Here is a 24,597-nt window from a genome sequence, read left to right as displayed (position 1 = left end):
TAACAAGGGCTTGTTCAAAATCGTGTCTTGCAGTCACTTTTTATCTACAGGTAAGTAAGCTTACGCGGCTGAAGCTTATGGTAGCTGTGTGGGTCCTGGAATTCGCATATCCTTTTTGACACACCAAGCTTATTCGATTCGGTTCATGGTTAGACCATATCGCTCCTGGACTTTGAGGTACTTTCGAATTGATTGCTCCACAGCTGCCGTGTTAGTAGGGGCAAAATTGGCCATATTGAAGCTTCGTAACTACTTCCTTGTTATACCTTATATGCTTATACCAAAGAGGACATTTTTCTTCTCCATAAATGCGAATAAGATATGGCTAATGTTGAACTATTTGTCAGGATTGAAATTTGATTGGTTGAAGACTAACTTGCACAATTCATTTTCCTTTTGAAGAATCCAGTAGGCTGCCAACTGTTTCTTCTGCGTATAGTTAAGGTCGTGTCACAGCCTGTTCCATCATGAAAAAAAGTGAAAGCAGTCTCTTAAACTAACTAGAGTTAACGTCTGTGATACCATCGTGTTATTAAAGGGAGAAGAAAACCACGGTTTTCTAAATGGTATGCCTCTCTATAAGGTGAGTTAAGTAGCTCTAAAAGCACTACTGCTTCGTTTCAGGAATGTAGGTAAAAAGCACAAGATCTTGCGGCCTTGGATTCGGTTATTAATTCCTTTACTAGCTGTAGGTCAATAGGAATTTAGGAATACATGTCGATGTCCACTGCTGACTTCTAAATTTTGCAGCAATTTAAGAAGGAACTTACAAGCCGCTTAGCCTTACCGGATACCTCGGAAGAGAACCCTCCAATTATTGGCACGGCTGTTGCACCCTAAACTGTAATTAAAAATTGAAAATCTCCGTCCATTTTCAAAATTATTTCTTTAATCACCGTATCACTCAGAGTTCTCTTTCATCCCTGATTAATATTTCTTTTCAGACAATGGAGAATACTATTACAAAGAAATCAAGTGAGATTATTGTTAACCTTCTCATTTTAAGGTGATTTCTGACGTTGCAGATGAATATTACAAAAAGCTTCAAAGCTCCGGGATGCCTGGACTATCGCTAGTGACCCATCAACTTTTGCATTATTTTAACGTGTTTTCTCATTACTAGTATTACGAATACAATGCCTTAATAGCTCAACCTGATATACATTCTTTCTCAGTTAAAGACTTCTTGTCCCACACGTCACTAGGTTTAAACTTTGATATTTCGAATTTGCTAGTCCTAAGGACAATATGAGCTCCCTACTTTTATCATTCCAATTTACCCGATCTCGTCCGTTGTACTGCTTGCAAAGTGATTCGATTCGTTCTAATCAAGTATCATGGCCGATCTCGACATCTACTGTTATTATCTTTTTATCTAAATGCATCCTGATATCTTCAATTAGTAATACCATTAGTTCTTCAGAAAGCCACAGCTGTAACTCTGCCTATTTCAAAAGGAGAAGTGTGTATTACACAATTCCACAATCGTTGTGGCGAAACTTTCACAAGATGGAACGGTATGGAAAGGTTTGTTTGGGAAAAGGGAATCGATACGCGAGACGCGAGTGAAGACTTGATTCATTCTTCCGAGGAAGAGAGCATTGAAATACTTAGAAGATGAGTATATTGTATTATAGGGGAAGAGGATGTCAGGATTACGAAATGTGATACGATATTCTTATCAAACCAATGCAACCGTGATATCACATTACTATTTCTTTAAGAACTTGATTATTAAGAAGTTCTACAGGCCTGGTAGAACATATGTAGGACAGAGAAATCAACAATATTATCAATTGACAAAATTTTTTTGTACTTAGGTTACATTAGGGGACTTTCAGTTAAGTACACATGAAAGATATAAATTTTGTGGTGAAGAATACCGTGTGCATGGGTTTTCTCGAGGTTCTCCCGTTTTCTCTAACTTTTTTCATTCCACCATTGCATTCATTTCTCATCATCACCGTGTCCTTTGGCCTAGCCTGTATAACCGTGGGTCGTAAAACTTAAAGATTTGATTTCAAATAATTCCAACCCAAACAGTTGCAGGAAGTATGTCATTTCGAATAAAACAAACTACTCTATGAAATTCTGAGTATTATTATTTTTTATATATACAATTCTAGCGGACCTTATATCTAAATCGAAGGGTAAGAAGGCTAAATTCACTTTCTTATTATTATAAATTGATTTCAATTGAAGCAGTTAAAATTCTTAGGAAAAAATAGAAAGCAATACCCTATATTCCAGTGTGCTACAACCGGTTAACATGGCACACTGGCGTGCCCAACAAAACGAACAGTGTGACGCAAACTTTTACCTACTATTTACAAGAATATTTGTCGAGTTTATTTTATTTATTATTATGAACGATTCTTCCACGGATCAGCTCTCTGTATACAGTTAAAAAAAGAAGTATCACATTGAGGGAATGAGTGTAATTATTTACTTTAATAGTAATAGAAATGTATATTTTCTTGTATTTTCTACCGGGAATAACTGCATCCGGTCTAGAAAGCTGGGACTAACAACAAAGGAACCGGATGTGCTAAACACACACCACCTACGCACTTCAATACACCAATGAAGGTGCAGACTATTCATGAGTTAAAGTCTCTCACCCAATGTATTCTCCTAACATGTCTCCCAGCGATTACATTTTTTGGTTTCTCAATCACTTCCTAGTACGATAGCTTTACGTAGAGACCACTGATTAACCTGGTATTGGATGTTTCACTATCTTACCTTTGGAGTTGACAGTCATCGGTTGGACAATCTCACACGCAAATATCTAATATTAACAACGTTTCTTCTATAATTTTGTAATATTGTATTATTTGCTTGTATTATTTATTAGGTTGGTTAGGCTTGTTTCAACACTTTTCTCTTTGCACCTTCTTAATACCTATACCTTAACGTTGGATAAAAATATACTAGCTCTCGCCTAGAATCAAATCCAGAACCAATGGAGTTGAACCATTTGGCAACAACAAGGCACATTTAAATAGAACTTTCGATTTTGTTAGGAAAATTGTGATTAGGTGTAACATTTAAAAATATATTTAAGAATGGGTACGGATTAAACGCACTGAATTTTCTCGCTCGAATTTCTTAAACTGACTCGTGTTAGGCTGCAGCTATTACTGATACATTTATTTGGGAAATGCGAATAAAATAATGTGTTTTTGGAAAACTTAGTTCGAAGCAACTTATGTCCAAAAGTAAAGTACCCATTGGTCATATTTCCGTTAGAAATAACTTATGCCATATATTAGAATTATTAAGGAAAAATTGTATGTGACCTATGAGCAAAAGCGTCTGAGTACTTTCTGAGAAATCGTCAAAAAAGTCTTCCCCAAGAATAAAATATCCCTTGTGTAACTTTTCAGGACAAACGAATTATGCTATTTCTAAAATTCGAACAAAATTGCCAAAGTCATTCTCGACAAAATCGTAGGGGAGAATTGCCCCGAAAAGTAATATACCACTTCTAGCTTTTTAGGATGATGGAGTTATACCATATCGTTAGGTTCTTTATGTGACATTCATTTATGAACTATGAACAAAATTGCGTCAGGCGTTTTTGGGAAAATCGTCGGAGAAGAGTAAACTACCTCTTCTGAATGTTTACTGGACGAACGAGTTGTGTCATATTGTTAGATTATTAATGATAGAATTATTTATGAAATGTGATTAAGAAAATTGCTGGAAAAAACGCATCCCATATAAAAATTACACCTTATGTATTTTTTCAGAGCAAAGATTCAAACTATATTTGTAAAAATAAATAAATAAATAAATAAACAAAATCTTTACAGCTATTTTTAAAACAATTTAATTATTTTAAAATTTCATCCTACAGTAAACTACCCTTATTTTCAAGTGTCGGAGAATATAGAATTCGAAACGATAAAGTGTTATAAAACCTTCATGTGTAGACTTAAGTCATACGTCGAACAGTATGGCCTCTATTTGAATGCATGTAAAAGCATGACGAACCAACATACGAACAGATGGGTAGACATCAAAGTCACTTTTTCGATATTTGGGGGCGTGAAACTAGATTTCATTGAAATCTCGAATTCGATTTTTATCACTATTACTACAATTTCTTCTAAAGTCGCTTGAACGGGAAAAAGAATAGAAATACAACGACGCGTAAAGTGATAATTTGTAATTCCCAAAATTTAATGAGTTACGTTTAATGTGATGCCATGCTAGAAAAAAAGCTTATGTCTGTTTGTTATATCATTTTAATATCAGTATTTCACGCTACTATATAATGTATAAATGTGGTACGATTATCGTTCATATTAATTCTATATTAGGAAATATTCGTGTTCCGCATACATACATCTGTATAATTTAGTTACGTTCAACGAAAGCATTCTTGCACTTGTGAATATGAAAAAAAAATCAATAGGCTACTCTAAAAATCAAAAAAAAAAAAACAAGCACACACACACACATAAACGATCATTTAACATCAATTCGATGTGACAAGGGGTAATACTGCTCAGACTGTCAAGGTCGCAGATTGGTACAGTCACAAAGGAACAAGGTGCTTAGCAGTATTAATTTTTATGGCAGCGAGATGAGGTAGTTTTGAATTTAATAAATAATGTTACTGGAATTGTTTTTGTTGATGATTCCGTCTGAGATATGAAAAGTGTCGAAACGCTAATACAATAGTCTGCTACTGAAGCTTATCAGAAATTTTCTCACCGGGGAAAAAACTTTGAGAAGATTGAGAAATCCTAATCCTCCAATAAGCTTATACAGAGTGTCCGATTATGGCAGTCTGTAATCCAAGATGAACCATGCGAGCCAGAGAGATCTAGTTTCTATATTTTCGTACGACATCTTAGTTACAGAAGCTAATTTATATTTGGCAGGCAATCTACACACTAGGTTTTAAGTCCAATAGATTTTGAGGCCAATAAAATGCATGTGAAACCTTTACAAGCGTACGACTATAAGTGTATTATAATTGATACGAAAACTTGGTAAGCATTGTGGGCTTCTGTTTGCAAAGCAGCTTGGTACAGTCGCAAAAGAATAAAGTGCTGAGCAGTAAGCATTGATTATCCTTGTGTCGTATAAAACCTAGAGCAATAAATTGAAAACAACTGGGTTCCAGCTGTAGTAGAGTTTTTTATCTTGCGACCCCGTCTAGGATAAAAATGAATATGCAGTGTACGCATGTACGGAATATCCAAACATCTTTCTTTATTAAGATTGTTAAACTGAATGTAGGGGAGTCGAAAACTGAATGGTAGTTACACAATTTGAAGTGTCCTTGCAGGTGGCAGAATCGTTGGAGTCAATCATGTGCGGAAGCCCGCTGTTAAACTGATTGTAGGAGAATCGAAAACTGAATGGTAGTTACACAATTTGAAGTGTCCTTGCAGGTGGCAGAATCGTTGGAGTCAATCATGTGCGGAAGCCCGCTTCCATAATCCTATCACTTGGAACTTCGCTCCAGAAGGCCTGTTTTTCTGAGAATTGTGAAAGTTACATGAGTTGTTAATTTCTTGGAATCAACTGATACCGTACTTGCCTCCGAGGCTTCCATCTGCTGAGTATAGTGATGTTCAATATTTGCATAGATACGATGACCACCTGCGTGAGAAAACGGAAGCAATAATTTAATTGACTACAAAAGAAGTTTCTAGTCCCCTCTTCGATCTAGTCCCTTTGGATGAATAGCAATAAGATTCTGAGGTTCTCTATATATAATGCAGCCGAAGTTTCTCACAAACCAAGAGAAGACGGGTCCTACAACGTAATCACGTACCTTATTACGTAAGGATTACCTACTAGAGTTTTAGGCCAATAACCTGTTTGTGAATGCTTTACAAGCTTCGACTATAAGTGTAATTAACTGTTACGGACATAATGAGCCTCTCAACTTTCTATGTCATTATCAAACCTCTCACAGCAGGAAGGATCCTGTTCCAGTCATGGCAAGCTTGTAATTTTGAGTAATTTATCAGACTTCGACTTGAAGAGGAAGTTCGGCACGAGTAGTGATTTAATCGAACAGTTGAAGTTCCTTTATTTAGAAACTAAAACCAGAGTATCTAAAATTTCTAATAATGACAATAATTATAATTACCTTTTTGCTTAATTTATGCTTTTATTTTTCATCCAAATCATATGTACGAAAATATTTATGTAATATAAATTATATGCTCATGTACATCTAACATATTCATGCACATAAATCATGCAGATTACTTCCTTATATTAGTTGATACATCTTATATTTTGCAGGCATCATCATGCTTTTCGTTAATGATAAGAGACACATATAGAATACATGTTAGCCATTAGACAAAGAGATACGGAGAATTAGTTGCTTTTTAAAAAACTTTAAATTCATGGATAGAAAGAGAATATCCATAATCAGACTATACGTTTCCCAGACGATTAATCACCGTAGACTCTATTCGTTTAATCTTATAAGAAATTCATTACGACGTAGCTTCTCTTTTAATAACATATTATATCAAGACAAACCTTATTTCATTTCATTAAATTCATATCTTTTAATATTGGAAAACATTTCCGATCATATTCTAAATTCTCCCTTCTGATATGCACTGGTAGCATGGCGTTTAACTTTTAGATTCTCCTTAAGATAAAACATAAAACTTGCTGACATTATGTCTGATTCTAATAATTTATATTAATGCCTACATAGATACAAATAAACACGCAGTCGTAGTAAAGTGCATGATTAATAATATATTGCATTATGTTCATAATCATGAATAATTTAGCTATGAAATTCAGCAATCTTATATATCGAACATCAAGGGAAATTTAAGCTATTTAATGCATAATTACGTTTTCCAACATTTTACTCACTAAATTAATTAAACTTATAAACAGTCTGTTATAATAACTTCAGTAGTCCGACGATTTCACTTTTCTTTTGAATTATTAGAACAGCAAAGTATACTGTATTTAACCTTTCTTATAAGAAACACTTTGTTGCAACTTATTCTTACACAAACTAGAAGAAAAGAAAATGCATCTACTAAGTATTTAAAGAGATCACATGATTACTGGTACATAAAGCTTATGAACATGAATGCAAAATTCTAATAAAATTTAATACATTAAAATAACATTCAGTAATCAAAATTAAACAAATACATATGCCAATAATTAAACGTTGAATACAACTATTTAGACAAAATAAAACGAACAGGTTGAATATACCTATTTAGGCAAAATAAAACTGGAACAGATAAAAACAGTCTGTTACACGGAAAATCAAGCTTCGTGGGCTTATGTCTGAAAAAAAGCTTGGTACAGTCGGAAGGAACAAGGTGCTGATTATTCTGCATTCAATATCGTTATATCGTATAAAACCTAGGGCAATAAGTGGAAACCACCTGAGATCGACGTGTAGTAGAGCGTTCATATTTACGACCCCGTCTCGGATAAAAATGTACATGGAGAGTTTATATGTACGGAATATCCAAACATCCTTCTTTATTAAGAGTGTAAGACTTTGATTCTTGGAAGAAGAGTCGAAAACTAAACGGTAGTTACAAAATTTTAAGTATCCTTGCAGATGGCAGAATCCTTTGAGTCAATTATCTGCTGTTTAACATTATCACAGATAAACAATCAAACAATGAACAAATGTTATAAACATACACTTGATTGATACAGTAGTACGCGAATGTGATATCTAAATGAATTGAATTAACTCATTAAATTAAATGTGTCCTGCTGTTGTCTCGTTCTCTCTTTGTGTACGAAAGCCGCTTGTGTTGAAGGATTCCAAAATATGTAATAAGAATAATAAACCACTACCATGTTTTATACCTGGTATCTCTCTATATTTTCATTTAAAGTTACATCAATATCGTCTTCATGTCCATTTTGTTAGGTCTGTAAGAGCGGGACGTTAATACAAGATAACGACCATAACAGTGGATTAAAAACTAAGGCGTTATCAATGACATATTGATTTTCTACAGCTCTTGTTCGTCATCATCAATATCAGAATGTCTTCCGATTCGGCATTTGTTCATGAACTACCTTGGCAGAATGCACAAAACCTTGAAACTTCATAACGGGTCTTTTACACGAACATGTGGCTCGTTCACTATCCTATCTTGCGGTCACTTTATATTTACAGAAAATTAAGCTTATACGCCTGGAGCTGATGGTAGCTGTGTGGATGCTGGAATTCGCATACACCAACCTCATTCGAAGGAGCCTAGAACATTTCGCTCCTGGAATTGAAGGTACTTCCGAATTGATTGCTGCATAGCTCCCGTGTTAGTACAGGGAAAAGTGGCCATATTGAAGCTCTGTAACTAGTTCCTTGTTATACCAGGAAGGACATGTTTCCTTCTCCATACAGGCGGATAACAAATACCTAATCTTTATCATTATGTCAGGATTGAGATTTGCTTGGTTGAAGACTCTGACTATCTTGTACAGTTCTTTTTTCTTTTTGAAGGGTCTTAAAGGCTGGCAACTATTCCCACCTGAAGTCGTGTAACAGCCGCTTGCATCATTAAAAAATCAAAGCTGTTCTTTAAAGACTCTAGAGTTTCTTCAAAATTTAATGATTTCGTAGAATTTCCTTTCAGTTCTGCTTGAATGTGACAATAAATGACTGGGGAGCTTCTCATGAAGTCTCCTAGCAAGATTCTTAAAACACCTGAATCAGACCCAGCAACAATTACAGATTTCCCGTTTATAGTTTCTTCAATTATTTTTGTCTATATACAGCTACCTTTTGCTCGTTCGAAAATTGTTAGCTTCATTTAAAGAACCTGAACAACTGTGATTGAATTGTCGTTGGCAGAATTGCGGAATGGCAGATGGCAGAATTAAATTCGATCGTTGCAGATATTTCCCGTTAGCTCTTTATGGCCTGTCATCACTTACAGTGTTTAATTGTAATTTATATCCATAAAAGATAATGTGCAAAAAACGCTTAACATAATTTATATACGTGCTTAACGCAGATACGACTTGCCATGATTAGTCCACACCTTTGCGTGTAGAAGGACGCTTTCTTCTACGTATGGATTTTCAAACTCAAGTCAACAAAAGAGACTCTGCAATATTCACCGCAGTCGTATTGACATTCATGTGGATTGAGATATTATCACACAAGTAAAGTGGCATTAGCTCAACGTGCTGCTCGCATGACAAACTGTTTCTTAGAAAAGGTCCTTAGAACTTCTATTATCGTGACAGTATTTGGGAGAGAAGGGTTAATTTACTAACGTAGTGTCTGACGTTGAGTTAATCCCCCAGTAAAATTTCGTGGATATCCCTTTTACTTCGCACCAGAAGGCCTCCTTTTCTGCGACTTGTGAAAGTTCCTTGAGTTTTAATTTATTGTAATCATCTGATACCGTAGTTGCCTTCAAGGATTCAATCTGCTGAGTATAGTGATGAAATTTTACATAGAAAAGATGACCAGCTGGGTGAAAAAACGGAAGCAATATTTTAAATGCCTACAAAAGAAGTTTCTACATCCTCGTTCGATCCAAATGAAGTTTCTAGTCCCCTCTGGATAAATATCAATACCATTCTGACTTTCCCTATATATTGCAGCCAAAGTTTACCGGTTCGGTAAGGGTGATCGTGTTATATTTTAGATTTCATAGACATCGTTTTTTTTTTCATGCAGATTCATTTCCTTGTAAATGTTGCATATTGATTTCCTCGTCCAGACATTTTTGAATAAGATCGCAGATTTTAGAATGTTTCATCTCTTCAGAATGTTGTTTCATAACTACTTGTAAAGATAGCCGAGCAAAGTCTATACCTGAGTTCTCAATGATCGTGAGTATTCATCGCAATTAAGCATATTCACTTACGTTTTTTACGCATACAGGATACCCCAAAGTTTTTTTTTACCATTTCCTGTCATAAAGTATTGAATTGTTCCTATAAATTACTCAAATGAAGACCTCCTTAGGGCGATACAACTTTCGAAAGATCAGAAATTTGCTCAGCTGCACATAGGATTTGAACACCTTTTACGTATACATAGCTGAATGAATGTCATAACACAAGTGCTTTGTCCACTTTTCTTGCAGTTATTTACTGTATGCAGAGGACTAGAATATATTATTGTTATTTGATGTTGAGTTATTGAAGAAATACACTGTTTATATCAAAACGAAAGGTGTGTAACTTGCAATTCGAGAATCCTTGTGGCGAAGATTTTACAAGATGAATAGCTATTCAAAAAATGATTGAGAAAAGGACATGGAAATGCGAAACGCGAAATAAGATTTGATTTAATCTTCCGAGTAAGACAGCACTGACACACCAAGAACATTAGTATTTGGATTAGAGGGGAAGAGAATGTCAGAATTACGATATGTGATACGATATTCTTATCAAAGCAATGCTACCACGATATCAGTTTACTTTTTATTCAAGAACTTGGATATAAAAATTTTCATCAAGAGATTTCTGAAATGAATGACGTTTTCTGTTGTATGAAATGTGGGGCACTTAATAATCAAAGCATACAGTGAGTTTATATGAAAAGATTATTTGAATACCCTACAGTTTTGTTGCCTTGCGTTGACCAGTGTTACTATTTTGTTAACGAACACAGGACTGATTATACCGTAACTATTTTCCACCCTCTAAGTGGCTAAAAAAATATCTCAAAAGAACTTAAAATAGATTCGTTATTTCTCTTTTCGATTAGACCACCAGTGTCAGGACAAAAGTAAAGGTAATTCGGAAGTTGGAATATAATGGGTTGAATTGCAAGTTTTACAGGATACATTCGGAAAAATATTACTAATGATAGACATGAACATACTGAATCCTACACAAATCTGTATGTAAGCCTTAGTGAGAAGCAAGGACGCTAACTAAATGCATATTTGTTAGCTCCGAGTGTTAAAAACAGGAGTCTTTGTTTAAGTAATTTATCCGTAACTACACAACTCTTTAGATTAAACAGTTTCTATATGGTAACAACCAAGAAAAACGTGAGAGTGTTATGAGTGCTAAGTAGATTTCTTCAGCACGAAGCACTCTCGAATATTATTATAGTTGCATATGAACGGGAAGTATAGCAATTGCTTGATTATCATGATATATTAATACTTATGTTTTTTACATTTGCTATAACAACCTTTTTCAACTCCAAAAGACTACCTAAAACAAACTAAGTGTTTGAAAAACTTGGAATAATCACAACTGCACTATTCTCGAAGTATTTGTGTTGAAAGTAACAATGAGTAAATCCCGTGTATTGTTTCGGCGGGAATAGTTTGGAATCACACAGAAAAGCGAACTTTGATGCAACTGCGCAATTCTTGTGTTACCAAGAATCCGCAGATTCAAAATGAGCAATCTTTTTATATTGTACAAAACACGTTCAATGACGATAATGAAGAAGCCCGAATCAAGATATAGAAGTTCATAGTAAAAGAATTTGTGAAAGAATTCTCCGTCAGAGGCCAGAGCTATTACCTTATCTGTCTGGCAGGGAATATCGTTTACTTTTAGAAGGATCTGACATAATAAGTGAGTTGGAGAAAGACATTGATGGCAGCGTAAGTCAACCAATTTCAACTATTAGCCAACTTATATTTTATATCTTCCATCAGAAAGCATCCGATATTAAAAGAAAAACAGCAAGGCACAAAGGCAATCCCGAGCAACGCTTTCCTCTCCATGTTGCACAGAGCGTTTATGCTAAAACTCGTAAAAAATATTTCATAAAATAATTGCATTCATTAACGATTTGTATATCGTCTACATGTGTAAAGAAAATATCTTGAATTCTTTCTCAGAGCTTGATCAATCAAAGTGACGAAATGTATGTCCTTCCACTCTTCGTAGAGGTGTTTTAACCATTCCAACATTAGATAATATTTACTACAATCCTTCTAACACATCAAAGGATTCTTTTCATGGTACGAACATTTCTACTTTCCAGCATCTGTCTAAGGACAACCTTGGCAGTTAAGGTGACCATGTCTCACTGGATAATGTCAATATAAAAAACTGAACTCCTCCTGTTCTCCCCGAAAAATTAACTCTAGTACCTCCTGCTTATATCACTGATAAGGAACCAGTTTTACCTCAACAGAACGCGCAGTTTGTAGAGATAGTTCTTTCACGAAGTGGATTTTGCCCAGAAGAAGAAGGAAAAAACACTGATTGTTGGCTTGGTGCATGCTTAAAAATGACACTACTTGCATTTGCTACACCATGCCTCGAAAACTCAAAACTTTGTACATGCCAAGTATATGCTGTCTGCTTCCGTTGTTTAAGGAAGAATCTAAATTTATAGCTTTGATACGGCACGGAATGAATATTGTACCAGAACTTACAGACAAACAACCAAAAACAAATAATGGTTTAATTACTATTTGCCTTGTGAAAAGAATGAGTTATATGGCGAAGATCAAATTCTGACACATCGAACAAGCCTTTCTGTGTCTTTTAGGCAAATGGTTAGATGCAAGTGGTGTGTAGAAATTTTATGCAATTCAGATGTAGCAACACCAGGAACCGCTGACAGTTTATTGATAGTAACTCACGTTACAAATGCTAGTTTTGCTCATCAGATTACTCTGACAGTTTTACATCATTTGCTGCGTGATGCATATCAGAATTCTCCATCATGGCTATCTTTCAATGACGAGTACAATGAAAAGGAATCGTCGTGTGCAATGTTTAAGTTTCGTATAATGGATTACCGTCTCGTGATTTTACTCTTAAGGGAATTCAAGCTCTACGTTGAAACACTAAAACCAATTGCAGAATGTTTTTTCCCAACGAACCACCTGAACTATGCTCGTTGGATTCTTGTTCGCATATTTGATCGAAGAATGTGGAAGAAACACATCCTGAGATTATGAATGCTTTCTAAATGGGTTACTTTGTGATAAGAAAGACATCAAAACCTTTCTCTGCAATAGCTCTCTTCCTTGATTAATATCGTTCTTGAGACTATTTAGAATACTACTACATTTAAGTTGTAACCGACCGTAGGTCGAGTCGCTGTTCGGGCAGCTATTTATTTGTAACCGGCTGTAGTTCTGTTCGCTGTCATCGGCTCGTGGTATTACCAATAAGTATACTCCTGATACTTTAACTTACCTGGACAGGACGACGAAGACCTCTCCAAGAAAGGTTACAAACTGTTTCCCAAAAAGCTCGTCGGTCTCAATAATGAGATGAGCATTAGGCGCCCAGAGGTTCGGGTGTCTCGTCTCGAAAACCTCACGGACGATCAGACGGTCATCCAGACCATAACGCACACAAACACCATTGATACATACAACGAAAACAGACTGGGTTAAATGACACTATACTTATTTATTAGAACGCTATTTTGAAAAAAAAAATAACAAAGAGAAATAAACACAACACTGGACACTAATAAATTTTGCCGCTGAAATTACGTTTTGCCCTTTTCGGGAAATAGAGCTCTTTCTATATATATGATTATAATTCAGGTATCACTATAAATACTTTGCTCACACCATTAACACACTTGGGGGATTCGCACTGGGGAAAAGTTGTCTGGATCGTCCCACGATGAATCCAGTTGTTACGCTGAACAGTCCTGCAGCATAAAGGTGAATCTTCAGCAAACACACAAAAGAAGATCTCCACAATGAAATACAGATATTGGAGGGCGCGTATGTAACATTTTAAACGCACAAGGTCTGAGGACCTGGGATTTCACTGATTGGGGCTAGCCGTAAGAAATCGTCCTTCACCTGCTAAATAGCTTGTGCCCCTTAACACAACTTATGTTTGAAGTTCAACGCGAGATGCGTGTTTACATCTTCCAAACCTGGAGTCAAACTCTTCGAGCGTCCAAGCTCAAGCTACGGGTTGCAATGGTCAACGGAATAGTGTTGGCAGTTCATTTCAAAAATTACTTAGTTACTCACCTGTATGCACATACAAACAGAATACGGAAAACAATTTATGTTAATTTTAGTCAACTGCCCATAATGCACTAGACACTGCGATAACTTTGGCGTGAGAAAGTACAGATAACGGGCTGGATTACAACGCAGTTGGTGCCACTTCGGCTACTGGGACATCTGGTCAGCCCGTATTTCTCTAATCTATTGTAATGTTTCCATAAACAATTAACGAAAGCACTTAATTCAGTTCCCAATAACTATAGAATATATACTGTGTATATAATGAGTCAGGGAGAGACACTGAAATGGTTAGTCACTAACTGAAATGTTCTCAGCAAAAGCAATGTTTTAAATATATATATGAAAAAAACGATGAAAGACTTCTTTGTCCAATTGTGTGGGAAAGAAGCAATTCCCACCAAGAAAGAACTTATGTGCGTTGCAGAATAAAGTATAAATTGAAAATAATGATCACTGTCTTGACGAAATATATAGTGTCCACAAAAAATCCTTCTATAACCTGGTAGCAGTTATAAAGTCATTTGACATCCCTGCTAATGTTCTCATTTTGAGGTGTTTACTGACGTTGCAGATGCATATTACAAAAAGCTCCAAAATCTCAGGTATGCCTACCCTATTGCAACTGATACGTCAAGATGCCCATCTTTTTTACGCGCTTTCTCTTTACTAGTTTTACGAAAACAATATTTTTAGAGCTCACCGTGATATTCAATCTTTATCAGCTAAAGACTCTTGTTCCGCACGTCACTGAGTTTAAACTCGAATAATTCGAATTTGCAAGTTTTAAGGACAACATGACCTGCCGTATTTATTCCATTTCAACCCATCCGCTAAGTCGGTTGTATTAATATATCGTGATTATCAAGCAATTGCTATACTTCCCGTTCATATGCAACTATAATAATATTCGAGAGTGCTTCCTGCTGAAGAAATCTACTTAGCACTCATAACACTCTCACGTTTTTCTTGGTTGTTACCATATAGAAACTGTTTAATCTAAAGAGTTGTGTAGTTACGGATAAATTACTTAAACAAAGACTCCTGTTTTTAACACCCGAAGCTAACAAATATGCATTTAGTTAGCGTCCTTGCTTCTCACTAAGGCTTACATACAGATTTGTGTAGGATTCAGTATGTTCAAGTCTATCATTAGTAATATTTTCCCGAATGTATCCTGTAAAACTTGCAATTCAACCCATTATATTCTAACTTCCGAATCACCTTTACTTTTGTCCTGACACTGATGGTCTAATCGAAAAGAGAAATAAAGAATCTATTTTAAGTTCTTTTGAGATATTCTTTTAGCCACTTAGACGGTGTAACTGTGTTCGTTAACAAAATAGTAACACTGGTCAACGCAAGGCAACAAAACTGTGGGGTATTCAAATAATCTTTTCATATAAACTCACTGTATGCTTTGATTATTAAGTGCCCCACATTTCATACAACAGAAAACGTCATTCATTTCAGAAATCTCTTGATGAAAATTTTTATATCCAAGTTCTTGAATAAAAAGTAAACTGATATCGTGGTAGCATTGCTTTGATAAGAATATCGTATCACATAACGTAATTCTGACATCCTCTTCCCCTCTAATCCAAATACTAATGTTCTTGGTGTGTCAGTGCTGTCTTACTCGGAAGATTAAATCAAATCTTATTTCGCGTTTCGCATTTCCATGTCCTTTTCTTAATCATTTTTTGAATAGCTATTCATCTTGTAAAATCTTCGCCACAAGGATTCTCGAATTGCAAGTTACACACCTTTCCTTTTGATATAAACAGTGTATTTCTTCAATAACTCAACATCAAATAACAATAATATATTCTAGTACTCTGCATACAGTAAATAACTGCAAGAAAAGTGGACAAAGCACATTTGTAATGACATTCATTCAGCTATGTATACGTAAAAGGTGTTCAAATCCTATCTGCAGCTGAGGAAATTTTTGATCTTTCGAAAGTTGTACCGCCCTAAGGAGGTCCTCACTTGAGTAATTTATAGGCACAATTCGATACTTTATGACAGGAAATGGTATTAAAAAAACTTTGGGGTGTCCTGTATGCGTAAAAAACGTAAGTGAATATGCTTAATTGCCATGAATACTCACGATCATTGAGAACTCAGTTATAGACTTTGCTCGGCTATCTTTACATGTAGTTATGAATAGATTTACAACATTCTAAAATCTGCGATCTTATTCAAAAATGTCTGGATGAGGAAATCAATATGCAACATTTACAAGGAAATGAAGCTGCATGAAAAAAAAAACGATGTCTATGAAATCTCAAATATAACACGATCACCCTTACCCAACCGGTTAACTTTGGCTGCAGTATATAGGGAAAGTCAGAATGGTATTGATATTTATCCAGAGGGGACTAGAAACTTCATTTGGATCGAACGAGGATGAAGAAACTTCTTTTGTAATCAATTAAAATATCGCTTCCGTCTTTTCACCCAGCTGGTCATCTTTTCTATGTAAAATTTCCACATCACTATACTCAGCAGATTGAATCCTTGAAGGCAACTACGGTATCAGATGATTACAAGAAATTAAAACTCAAGGAACTCTCACAAGTCGCAGAAAAGGAGGCCTTCTGGTGCGAAGTAAAAGGGATATCCACGAAATTTTACTGGGGGATTAACTCAACGTCAGACACTAAGTTAGTAAATTAACCCTTTTCTCCCAAATACTGTCACGATAACAGAAGTTCTAAGGACCTTTTCTAAGAAACAGTTTGTCATCCGAGCGGCACGTTGAGCTAATGCCACTTTACTTGTGTGATAATATCTCAATCCAAATGAATGTCAATACGACTGCGGTGAATATTGCAGAGTCTCTTTTGTTGACTTGAGTTTGAAAATCCATACGTAGAAGAAAGCGTCCTTCTACACGCAAAGATGTGGACTAATCATGGCAAGTCATATCTGCGTTAAGCACGTATATAAATTATATTAAGCGTTTTTTGCAAATTATCTTTTATGGATATAAATTACAATTAGACTCTGTAAGTGCCGACAGCCCACAAAGAGCTAACGGGAAATATCTGCAACGATCGAATTTAATTCTGCCATCTGCCATTCCGCAATTCTGCCAACGACAATTCAATCACAGTTGTTGAGGTTCTTCAAATGAAGCAAACAATTTTCGAAGGAGCATAAGGTAGCTGTATATGGACAAAAATAATTGAAGAAACTATAAACGGGAAAACTGTAATTGTTGCTGGGTCTGATTCAGGTGTTTTAAGAATCTTGCTAGGAGACTTCATGAGAAGCTCCCCAGTCCGCCTGTATGGAGAAGGAAACATGTCCCTCCTGGTATAACAAGGAACTAGTTACAAAGCTTCAATATGGCCACTTTTCCCTGTACTAACACGGGAGCTATGCAGCAATCAATTCGGAAGTACCTTCAATTCCAGGAGCGAAATGTTCTAGGCTCCTTCGAATGAGGTTGGTGTATGCGAATTCCAGCATCCACACAGCTACCATCAGCTCCAGGCGGATAAGTTTAATTTTCTGTAAATATAAAGTGACCGCAAGATAGGATAGTGAACGAGCCACATGTTCGTGTAAAAGACCCGATATGAAGTTTCAAGGTTTTGTGCATTCTGCCAAGGTAGTTCATGAACAAATGCCGAATCGGAAAACATTCTGATATTGATGATGACGAACAAGAGCTGTAGAAAATCAATATGTCATTGATAACGCCTTAGTTTTTAATCCACTCAGTTATGGTCGTTATCTTGTATTAACGTCCCCCTCTTACAGACCTAACAAAATGGACATGAAGACGATATTGATGTAACTTTAAATGAAAATATAGAGAGATACCAGGTATAAAACATGGTGGTGGTTTATCATTCTCTTTACATATTTTGGAATCCTTCAACACAAGCGGCTTTCGTACACAAAGAGAGAACGAGACAATAGCAGGACACATTTAATTTAATGAGTTAATTCAATTCATTTAGATATCACATTCTCGTAGTACTGAATCAATCAAGTGTATGTATATAACATTTGTTCATTGTTTGATTGTTTATCTGTGATAATGTTAAACAGCAGATAATTGACTCAAAGGATTCTGCCATCTGCAAGGATACTTAAAATTTTGTAACTACCGTTTAGTTTTCGACTCTTCTTCCAAGAATCAAAGTCTTACACTCTTAATAAAGAAGGATGTTTGGATATTCCGTACATATAAACTCTCCATGTACATTTTTATCCAAGACAGGGTCGTAAATATGAACGCTCTACTACACGTCGATCTCAGATGGTTTCCACTTATTGCCCTAGGTTTTATACGATATAACGATAATGAAGGCAGAATAATCAGCACCTTGTTCCTTGCGACTGTACCAAGCTTTTTTTCAGACATAAGCCCACGAAGCTTGACGATTTTCCGTGTAACAGACTGTTTATTCTGTTCCAGTTTTATTTTGCCTAAATAGGTACAAGAAATTTACAACTCATGTAACTTTCACAATTCTCAGAAAAACAGGCCTTCTGGAGCGAAGTTCCAAGTGATAGGATTATTGAAGCGGGCTTCCGCACATGATTGACTCCAACGATTCTGCCACCTGCAAGGACACTTCAAATTGTGTAACTACCATTCAGTTTTCGACTCTCCTACAATGAGTTTAACAGCGGGCTTCCGCACATGATTGACTCCAACGATTCTGCCACCTGCAAGGACACTTCAAATTGTGTAACTACCATTCAGTTTTCGACTCCCCTACATTCAGTTTAACAATCTTAATAAAGAAAGATGTTTGGATATTCCGTACATGCGTACACTGCATATTCATTTTTATCCTAGACGGGGTCGCAAGATTAAAAACTCTACTACAGCTGGAACCCAGTTGTTTTCAATTTATTGCCCTAGGTTTTATACGACACAAGGATAATCAATGCTTACTGCTCAGCACTTTATTCTTTTGCGACTGTACCAAGCTGCTTTGCAAACAGAAGCCACAATGCTTACCAAGTTTTCGTATCAATTATAATACACTTATAGTCGTAAGCTTGTAAAGGATTCACATGCATTTTATTGGCCTCAAAATCTAGTAGTATATCTTTAGGGAATTGGGGATTTCATTAGCTGTAAAACCATGCCCGGTTCTCTTGACCTTTAATACAAGTCCTGCCAATGAATTACAAAAGATAGCTGTGTAAAGCACTGATTCGCGATACAAAAAAGTTATACATGTCTCTATGAACACACAAATCAAGAGTATTATCAATTGTCGGAGTTTTTTTTTGTCTATAAACAATTTCGAGGCATCTTCTGCTACTTTCACTCACTTTATGAAGATGCTATATTGATAACGCTACGTATCTCTCACACTAACCTTTAGGCTAAAAAAACCTTAAAATCTCACTGGCTCAAACGATTCATCTTGTACTACAGACTTCCTTAATCGCTAACTCTAATTGAGCTTACTGGAGGATTTGAATTTTTCAATCTTTTCAACGTTTTCTCACAGGTGAGAAATTTTCAGGATAAGCTTCCGCTCAGTAGCAGAATAGTGAACCAAATGCATTTGATTTTCGACACCTTTTATCTCTGACAGGAGATGATCAACAAGAATAATTTCTGCAATTTTTTTTATTAAATTAAACACTACGTCATCTCGCTGACTTGAATAGAGCTTGCGTGTCCTGTCGACCGACTCAAAGGTATCTTCCCAAGAACTGTGAGCTACTCCACAAAATGTACCCGATTAATCACCAGCAGTTGAGGCTTGGGAAGTGCACTCATCTCTAATTCTCAACCAGACTGACATTTGACCTGGTAAATTCGCGAGCATATCCATGGCCTTTGACAAGAGTCATCCTAGATCACCAAGTAAATTCCTTTACTAACAAAAAGCACCAAGTCGTCTGTAGAATTCTGCATAGGTGTTCGCTGCATATATCGGAATATCATGGCAAACTGCCCAGAGTACATTTCCAGCACAGTCCACCTAAGACCCGTGAACACTGGCAAGAAGAAAGTCGAACCACACAGATTATACTTCAGACCGTTTTCAGAGACCGTTTTGTATTACCAAGTGCAGACTTCACGAAACATTTAGACAACATTTTACTAAGAGGAGATGTGAAGATACGTGTTGTTCTTTTAAGAAAACGAATGCACTACAACTACTACAAGCACGACAACCAACCAGAAATAGTAATATTTAATATGAAGCCTAGTGAGATTAGAATTTTTCATTTGCAACTCACGCTGTAATACACTAAAATCTATAATACGGCTAGCAAAGGAATTCAAAAACGAACCGGAGGCCGCAGAATCTTGTATTTGTACCTAGGAATTAAAAACGAAGCAAAAGTGCTTTTGGAGCTACTTAACTCACATTATAAATTGGCGTAGAATTTTAAAAACCATGGATTTACTTCACCCTTTAATAAGAAGAGGGTGTCACAGACGTATAACTTTGGGACCGCACAGCAGTTTGTTTTAGGTAGGCCGTTGGGTTTGAAAAAGGTTGTTATACCATATGTAAAAATGTAAGTATTAATTTATCATGAAAATCAAGCAATTGATATATTAACTGTTCATATGCAACTACAATACTACAATACTCCTGCTGAAGAAATCTACTTAGCACTCATAACACTCTCTCGTTTTTCTTGATTGTTATCTGATAGAAGCTGTTTAATCTAAAGAGTTGTGAGACTTTGTGGCTAAATTACTTAAACAAAGTCTCCTGTGTGTTAACCCTCGAAGCTATCAAATATGCATTTAGTTAGCGTCCTTGGTGCTCACTAGGGCTTACGTACAGAGTTTTGTAGAATTCACTAGGTTGCGGTCTACCATTAATAATATTTTCCCGATTGTATCCAGTAAAACTTGGTATGGAACCCATTCATTATATTCTAACCTCCGTAAATGTCTTACTTAGTAGGGGATCTTACGGGAATTATCCTGCACTTTCTTTTATAAAGGGGCAAGTCGGTTATGTAGTTTTCCTGATCCAAGTAAGCAAGAAATGAAGTGGCCCCACTCTGACAGGTGGGAAGAATCCAATATGTCGGCTATAAATATATCCACCTCTACGAATTCATAGTGTTAGTTTTAGACTATAATATTCTATACGCGTGGAATATAACTAATAGTCGAATCTTCACGATTCAAAAACTAAACAACGTAGAAGATAACAGGGTCTAAAAAATTAACAAGTTTTTACTTCGCTCAGAAATTAACACCTACAAAAATTTGTTATTTTGGAACTTTGCATTTCTTCTGATGGATTTTACTCATATTTTTTAAAATAACAAGTAAACGGCTGGGATTATCAAAAAATATGTGGTATAACTTTTTAAAGAGTGTTAGATTATCTTACTTTTGGTGTATAGTTCATTCAGATTGGTTAATAAACAACGAAGTTATGACAATTTTAAGATTCACGTTGAGTCGATCGATTTTCCCAAATATCGAAAGAGAGTTCATTTACCGTAATAAAACATTACTCATGGACGCTGCATTGTACGAAACAAATCGTTCTCTTGTGATGTGTTCTTCACAATTTTCACTTTCAGCAGAAGCACAAAGTAGCCTGATCAAGCCCGGTTATGAATCCCATATGGCGACCATTAATCATAAAACATAAAGGTTAGTTTTTTTACGAATACGCACAAACCAATATCACCTATTCTGTTACTATTCACTTTTACACATGAATTAAATTTAAGAATATCTTAAGAAAATACGTGCATAGCGTTACGTTAGAAAAGGTTTATGGTTTTATCTGAATTGAAAGAGAACTGCACAGGAAGTCTTAAAAAGTAAGTTCATGTATGTAAACCATAGACATTGGTTTTACATCCTTTACAATATTATAAGGATTTACATAAAGCAATATATTGTTATAAATTAGAAAGTAAATTGCTTTTGTATACAGAGGTGACCACACCTTTCGTAACAATTTCACCCCCTGTTTACTGGTACAATATAAACAATCCACATAACCGAAGATAAAGCAATATATTGTTATAAATTAGAAAGTAAATTGCTTTGTATACACAGGTGACCACACCTGTCCTAACAAAGTTCTTTCGTATTGTAAGAACAGAAATACGACACAAATATTTGGTTCGATAATTTGAAATTCACAGTATATCTTTTGGTTTTTTACGCGTAGAAACAGTTTTATGACTTCGACGAACAGTTAATATAACTCTGTGTAAAAGCAATTCTATAAAGAATCATAAATTTAAGTTTATCTATTTTTTGGTACATTTCCAACGTGGTGTAAATTTACTATGGATCAACAGAATTTTTAAAAATAATGAGTACTACTTACATTAAAGTTTTATTGGTCTAGATTTTCGTCTTAAGTTTCCATCACCTTTCCACATGTTCCCCTACACACATTACACAAAAAAGCTGCACGGGGCGATTGCACTTCTACAACAACATATTGGGGTATATGTGTTTGCAGGCACATTTCAAAAAGAATTTTCTACATGCATCGTATGCAACTGGAATGGAAGCCCATGTTGGAGAAAGTTCACTTCCATTGTCACTCCATCCCCAGTTTAGTGGTAAAGGAATATATGCTGCCTGGCCCCAGATTTGTCTAGTTTGGTATGTTGCGCGTTTAGTGTGAAGAAACAAGGCATGACAAGTTGGAGGATTAGTCGCCGGGATTCATTAACTTGAAATGTTTCACTTGTTATTGAATATATTAGGACAACATATCGTGGCAGTGAATTAAAACAATCTTCGCTTATGTGGATTGTTTATATTGTACCAGTAAACAGGGTGTGAAATTGTTAGGAAAGGTGTGGTCACCTCTGTATACAAAAGCAATGTTTCCCATGCTGATATATTTCTATTTCCGAGAAAGTATGACAGTGTATCACATCCTGCAAACGCGTCTCTTAACGTAGTTGATTTTTCTTTTCCTTATGTTTTTGAAATATGATGAATTGGGAGAATTCGATGATGTTTCTTCGTGCCGGAAGATATTCATAATTCTTCTAGACCGTGTCGTTCAAAGTCGTAGAAAAACGATACAGCAAGTATTACAACAATTGTGTCTACTGTACGGATAACTATCTTCTTTCGTCCATTTATTGTTGCATCAAAGGAATATAACATTATCCTACTATCAACTCTTCTAAATGATTTCCTGATGACTTGTTTTAAAAAGTTGGAAGGTTTCTTGAAGTTTCTATATTATATCCATTCCTTGTTGCTTCCTCAAATTTACTTCCTTCCTTTTAACACATACTTCCAAGAAAAAGAAACAGCTCTTTATTTTCGTGGTTACGAAGGAAATGGTGTAGTTCGTGTTACTTTTGTCATTATTGCTAGACCCCTGCTTTCCCTTGAGGAAGAATTTAATCTCTCTGAAGAGTTTATATCCTATATCAAATCCACTCGCTTTCCGTGGAATGTGTCCTCTTCTCTTTGAGCATATTTTATGAAATTGCATTGAAATAATCATAAAATGTTTCTACTGATGCCGGTTGCAAAATGTGAGCTAAAATTCTCCATCAAATAGTAAAACGTCACAAGAATTAGGAAAGTGTTCTTCTTTGACGTTGGCTTCACTCTCTAAATGCATAACTAAATCCGACTTTGAGGAATGTGAATTATCGTAGAGAGACTGGAATTGGTTGATTCTCGTTATGAAAAAATTTATCCAAGTGTAGAGACTGACGTGTAGTAAGCGAGAGACTAGCTCAACGTCCGTCTAAATTAATTTTATTTTATTTCTGTTTGTCTTGTTCTTTAAATGGGAAGAATGAAGCACTAGAAAAGATTTTTTCATAAAAGAAAAGAATTGCTTGGTTCATTCTACTTATCTTCTTGCACAAATTCCTTGTACACATTAGACCCTTTTTCTTCCACTGAAAATAGGGATTCAATTACCGTATATCACTGCTATAGATGATTCTGGAAGCAACATTAACAACTCCACTACTTTCTTCAAACGTATTCCACAAATTCGACGAAGACTTCTTTCATCTTCCCAACAGCCGATTTAAATTTTTCTTGCATCTACGAGTAATCTTCATGGTGCTTATTATCAAAATCATTATCATTTAATGACATTTTAAATTCGTTAATTAGCCTACTAATTCCTGGTCCCTGTCATCCATTTTACAAGAGCATTGAAGTCGTCTAAGAGACCAATTGCTTTGCCATCCCCTTTTATAATTTTGTTATTCTGTTTGTGAGCCGAACTATAGCTATTGTAGAGAAAGGTCTTGATGTCTTTGTTAACACAAAGTAACTCATTTCGAAAGCATTCATAATCTTCTGTGTTTCTTCCAAATTCATAATCTGTGTTTCTTCCAAATTCTTCAAATCAAAAATGCGAACGGTAATCCAACGAGCACAGTTCAGATGGTTCGTTGCGAAAAACCGTTCTGCAATTGGTTTTAGTGTTTCAACGTAGAGCTTGAAATTCCCTTGGCGTATTGCTCTGATGTAAATTAAGAGTAAAATCACGAGACGGTAATACATTATCGGAAACAAACGTTGGACACGACGATTCCTTTTCAGTGCACTCGTCATTGAAAGATAGCGCTGATGTAGAATTCTGATATGCATTACGCAGCAAATGTAAAACTGTCAGAGTAATCTGATGAGCAAAACGATCTTTTGTAATGTGAGTTACTTACAATAAACTGTCAGCAGTTCCTG

This window comes from Thermobia domestica, chromosome 7 (assembly GCF_964235325.1).
Source record: "Thermobia domestica chromosome 7, izTheDome1.hap1.1, whole genome shotgun sequence".
Classification (NCBI taxonomy): Eukaryota; Metazoa; Arthropoda; class Insecta; order Zygentoma; family Lepismatidae; genus Thermobia; species Thermobia domestica.
The sequence above is the reverse complement of the archived record's forward strand: the minus strand, read 5'-3'. Positions refer to the sequence as shown.